Below are 6,000 nucleotides of genomic sequence, written 5' to 3'. Positions count from 1 at the left end.
TTGATCAGAAGGTTTTATAGGGAAAATGAGACATAATTGGCATAAAGCCTGTAATTAAGGTCTGGCATTTTGTGTTGCTTTGACATCTGGATTGCCTCACATGTTCTTTCTGCATTTGCCCTCCCTACAGTGCTTCTGTGCAGATAAGACTCCCTAACCAAGCAACTCTCCTCATTAAAGGGACCAACTACATTTTTTGCAGTTTTTGCTAATCTTGTATTAGTATTAGTTTTTGATTCTCTGCCAGCCCATGGAATTATTTAAAAAAAAAAAAGTCAATCATATCCTTCTTTTAGAAGCAGGGGGAATTTTACCCTCTTGTTACTGCCTGACCTAACTCCCACAGCATGGATTGTTCACTCTGCTCCTATGTGCAGTGGCTTGTGGTTCTACTTCGCTTGAGTTGCCTTTCTCCCCTGGGTTGTGAGTATAGGCGATTAATAAACTGCTGTTATCTTGTTGGTCCAGAGTTGGGTGTATATTTAACTGGTTCCATAATCTTAAAATGAGCAGCCCCTTTTCACCAATGGGGTGAATAAAGCAGGTATAAATACTGAGCCAGGTCTTACAAATGCAGGCATCCTGAGTGTACATCTGTGTGGGGAAGGACAAGTGCCCATAATCATGGGGTATTTGTGGCTCAAGGTGAAGACTCTCCTGACTAGACTAGAAGATACCTTTTGAGGGATAAATGCATTTAAATTGTGATCATGAACCCTAAAGACTGTTCAAAGAACTTGATTCTATGTGGCTTAATTTGATAAAACTTTGCAAAGTGAAGTGTTTTGATAAAAGACGTATTTGAAGAAAATTAGAAATATGGAAAGCAGAAAGGTATGCAATCTCAGGGTTAGTAGAAATTTTAGTTCATGTTTCTTTCAATGTTCAGTTCTTATCTCCTGGATTCCTGCATAAACCTACCTTGAATCCATACCCTAACATATACATACATGTTAGTCATATTTTTAATTAGCCTACCATGGAAATTTTTTTTTCAAGAAACTTTTGTACTGCAAGTAGAACCCAAAGAAAGTGATGGGATTGTTTGCTACTATTTGAGCAGTGAGATGCAAAATAGAATTTAAATGTAGTTTTTCCAGTTAGGAGTGTTTCCATTATACTACTGTTGTCACTGACAAAGACTGGAATTACACTATTTCTCTATGGGATTAGTTTTTACCTTTTGCTTTTTTTTTTAAAGATTTTTTATTTACACATACAAGAACTGTGGTACAGGCCAGAGGTGTGGGGGGTGATAGGATTCACCAGAGACATTGCAGAGGGGAGCAGCAGGTGAGGCAGGAGAGGTCTGCTACGCAATGTGGGTAGCTCACTGCCTAAGGATCAAGCTCGTGCTGTAGAGGTTGTGGATAGTTTCACAGTGCTGTGCTCAACCCCCTGTGCCATCAGGGAGGCCCTGGTTTTTAACTTTTGCAAGTGAAAAATCATGATCTAATTTTATGGTGGGGAAAAAATAATTATACATAGTTTTTTTTTTTTTTTTAGATAGTTTCCCCTGCTTTCTTGAATGTACAAATGTGCAAATGTACAATGTTCCTACGTGTTCTGATTTGTTACATTATTTTGCTTTATAATTGTTTCATAATTAGGGGCCAAAATTGTTTCATAATTAGGGACCACTGCATATATGCACATATATGTATACATGTATGTATACACACACATATATAAATACAGGTCAAAACTCTTGAGCTGTAACTTTTTCATGTGAAAAGAGTTGATGGTTGTATTATATGCTATATTTTCTGTTAGTTTTATTTTGGTGTTGATAAATGCAGGCATTGTCAAATTGGGCACTCCTGGCATATGAAAAGGCATCTACCTTTTTTGTTTTCATTTGAACGATTACTTTATAGGTTGAAGTGTCAAATGTATTTTGGTATGTATGCAAGTGCAATTCATCTATTTTCTTTCTGTCTAAACTAGAATCATAAAGTTGAATATCACATTAAGGTCTGCATTAGTTATTCAGGTGATATGATTTTTTTTTTAAACACAGAAACACCCTGGAGCATTCAATCTTTTTTGTATTCATCTTGGTAACTAGAAAAAGAACTTTGTAGCGGTTGCTTGAAAATGAAAACTGCTGGGAACTGAGGGAGAGAAGATGTGTGCGTTTCTTTGTCCTGAGTCCAGCTTGTGGGGCACACGATTTTACCATGAAGAATGAGTTCTATGGGATTTTTGTGCCTTTATTATAGAAAATAGAAGTTTGAACTTGGGGATATTTTCCCCTTTTTTATGACATTGTAATGTTCTGGACAGATAAATTCCAAACTCCAAGGAGTAATCTAAAACCTTTGAAACATAAAGACTGAAAGTAACAATAAGTAACAAACAAAAGAAGCTTTGTAAATCCCGCAGTAGGAAGTCAGTTCATCACATTACCTTTCATATTTCTCTTCAAAGCAGGCAAACCTTTCAGGTCTCAGGATATTGTTAATAAAATATAGCACTGATTCCCATGACGATTTATTGAACTGTACTCACCTCTGTTCTTTCCAAAAGAATTTTTAAGAAACCTCAAGTTCAGCTGCAACATGCCCATAGGGTAGGGGCGGGAGGGCTAGCATTGGAATAAAGGGAAATATGTGAGAACTAAATGGAAGCTCTGACTAAGCACATGCCTTATTCATAAGTTAATATTCCTTAAATGAGCAAATTATATTTTGAACAGGACATATGCATTATCTGCTCAATCCAATAAGGTGTATCATTCCTGGGATGTTTTTTCTCCATTGGTATTCAAGGAAGCTTTCACATTCCTTTTTGGAGATAAGAGGAGGAGTAATAGGTGTAGGTCTAAAAGGTATACTTCTGGAGGTAAAACACAAATATTATAGGATTGGGAAGGAGGGCATTTTTGGAGATAGTCCAGCCTGCCCTCAGTTGCCCTTCAGGAATGGCTCAAAGCATCTTTGGCCACATACTACTATTCAAACAGTGCTTGTGATCCTTATGGTGAAGATACAATTTATTGAAATGCTTTGACTGCAAATGAGTGCCAGCAATGCAGCTCAGGTGGGGAAAGAGAAAAGAGATGACATCTCCAGATGTCAAGTTCTTGATCTGGTACTTAGAAACAGAAAGCACCCATTTGGGGACTCTCATATTTATTATAATCGAACTTACATTTAAGGGATCACAATGGTTACAGACTATAGGGGTATAAGACTAGGAGGAAGACCAGACACAAGGCTATCACAATGCCTACTTGAAAGCATGTACTAACATGGATTGGAAAGATTCTGTGGAGATGGAGGCAAATGAATAAATTCATGGTGAATTTGAAGGCAAAATGTAACCTGATTGTTGGCTGGATCAATTTGTGATATGAGAGAAAAAGAGGGGGCAGAGATGACTTCAACAGTTTTATCTTATAACTGAGTAAATAGATGAATTCTGTGTAGAATTCACATTTAGAATCTCAGACCTTTTGGAGGAGGGGTAGAATATTTGAGAGAAAAAAAGTGTGAAACGTGTGACTTTAGACTTCACAAGTTTGTGGTTCCAGTTAGACATCCAAAAGGAGTTCTAAGCAGGTAGAAACAGTAATATGGTGTCTGGGTGATGGGTAGAAACTAGAGAGAGACGTTTAAAGCCACTAAACTGGGTGATTATAAGAGTGAATGTAGATAGTGTAGGGGCGAGAGGCGTAGGGATATTCCAGGATTAAACTTTCTGATATATGGAAGTTTTTCGTAAAGAGGATACTTTGTGAGTCAGAATTCTGTTACGAAAATCTCTGCCACAACCATGAACATTGCTATTTCCCCATTATCGTGCTGAAATCCTACAATTCCAATTTAGGCCACTAGAGGGTGAGGTAAGAAAGGGGAGAGAATGAGGATTTGGGGGCTTAATGGTCTAGGTAAAGGACTGAATAGTAGGGGCTTTGATAGTAGGGGTAGGGTGATGACATACACAGTGCAAACCTATTCCCCTAAATCATGTACAGGGTTGTAAACCAGTGTTACCTCAATAATGAAAAAAAAAAAAAGAATCAGCTTGCTTTTGCTCAGCAAAGCCTCTAAAGCAGTGTAAACTATTTATTGGTATACAGACTTGGAAGTCGAGCCTTATGCTTCTGTGATATAACCGTATTGAACAAATTCATCTACCTTCAGACCTCCAGGCATTTGATGTCACTCCTAAACAGTGAAATGGAATTGGAGTTTCAGTGACATGCAGGGCCCTGGTTTAGACTTAAAGAAAAGTGATCTGCTTGATGTTATTTGTTCCCTACTCTACATGAGAAGAGTAAGGAGGAATAGGAATCTTAAAAATAGCATGTCTTCCACCATACCTCGATGTGTGCATAAATAATGCATTTTAGCTGAGTGATATAAAAGTAATTCTCCCTATGCTCTTCTGAGTTCAAGGCTGAGAGGCCTGTAATAAAAGAAAGATAAATAATAGAGTGATAGAAGTTTGCTAATAGGAGTTTATATAATGTACCTGGGAGATATCCTTGGAAAAATAACTCTGCAAAGTGGCTTAAAATTTAGGATTAAAAATAATCTTAATAGGGAGAGGGAAGGCAGATATAGGTCCTTAGGTGAAAGTGAATGAATTTTAGGAAAGATGAATGTGACCTTAAAGGAATAGATGGGAGTTAGGAGTGTGCGACAAAGTTTGTGTGGCTGTGATGTCCACTTAGTCTCCTTTTCTGTGATGTGAATCTTTCTTCCCTTGATGAAACGAACAGGGAGGACATATACGACAACTGAACTTCTTATAGAGACTCTCTTTAGGCAGATAAGGGGAATCTGGAGAAAGCTGTTTCCTGCATTTGCTGTTTTTGACCTGCTGACAACTCACAAAAATCAGTATAATAGCACATGTTGGGGCGCTATGTGCAGTTACCCTTCAGTGATTACCAGAGTTGACCCCGTAACCACAGCTTCTGAAAGCCTTTTCCTGCATAGCCCATATTGAAAAATAAAATAAAATAAAATAAACCTGTGAGCTTCAAGGTCTGTGCTAAAACCTTTTCAGTATGCTGTGTTGTAACTATCTGGCCTTAAATGGCTACTCCCCCAGAGAAAAGTGCTCTGAGCATCTGCCATGAAACATTAGGATAGGGATGCTTTGCTTTAAGACTTTTGACATACCTCTTTTGTGGAGTGTATTTTGTAGCCCTGCAATGCGTCTGTTCCAGGAACTGGGACTCTAGTAAATTGTCTTGGTTTTCTGTTGCTTTATAACAAAATGCCACAAAATCTAGCTGCTTCATATCTTAACTATTTAATTAAATTCTGCACACATGTGGCTCATCACTTTGGGAAGGCTTATGTGACATAAATGAGTGTCACAGGTCTAGCCTAGAGAGTCACATTTCACACAATTAGAGGAATGGAACAAGAAGCTGCAACTAATTTTAATGATGGCTATTTGGACTTTTAGCTGATGCTATATGGGATGATACTTCTGGAGAAGGAATGTTTGCATTTGGGGGGGACATAAATAAACCATTGGAGATCTAATAATATACTTTTAGGGTGACATTTAACATGACTTTTGATGAGCTGAACCTCCTGGTACTCTTGCCATTGAGTAAAATCTCCTTGGATATAGACTGGCCCTAATGTCTTCTTTTTAAGAAACAGAATATGACAAAAGTTATGGAATTCCACTTTCATATGGTTGTAAACAGCTCTGACTCTGTCTTTCTAGTAGACTCTTATTACTGCTTTCTCTGAATCCATGTTTATGAAGCAAACAAGTTGCCCCACTGGAGGAGCAGCCTGGGAAGGAACGTAAAGTGTCCCATGGACAGTAGCCAGAGAGTAACAGAGGCTGTGGATTTAACAACTTTTGAGGAATGGAATTTTGCCATCAATCACATGATTTTTGAAACAAATCTTTACCTAGTTGATATTTGACCAGATTAAAGTGCAGGCAACATCTTCTTTACAGTCTGTGAGAGACCCTGAACTAGAGATCCAGGGTAAGTTGTGTCAGATCCCTGACCCACAG

The 6,000-nt window shown here is 38.1% G+C and overlaps 1 long non-coding RNA gene across 2 annotated transcripts in view; it reads left to right on the top strand.

Annotated features, from left to right (window-relative positions):
• Positions 1 to 338: 338 nt before the first annotated feature.
• Positions 339 to 6,000, top strand: part of LOC129146750 (uncharacterized) — a 131,744-nt gene continuing 126,082 nt past the window's right edge. For both annotated transcript variants that reach the window (XR_008553910.1, XR_008553909.1), the window contains exon 1: positions 339 to 423. This is a non-coding gene — a long non-coding RNA (uncharacterized LOC129146750). The remainder of the gene's footprint in view (positions 424 to 6,000) is intronic.

Source organism: Talpa occidentalis, unplaced genomic scaffold (genome assembly GCF_014898055.3).
Source record: "Talpa occidentalis isolate TD23 unplaced genomic scaffold, MPIMG_talOcc4v2.1 talOcc4.4, whole genome shotgun sequence".
NCBI lineage: Eukaryota > Metazoa > Chordata > Mammalia > Eulipotyphla > Talpidae > Talpa > Talpa occidentalis.
The sequence above is the reverse complement of the archived record's forward strand: the minus strand, read 5'-3'. Positions and strand labels throughout refer to the sequence as shown.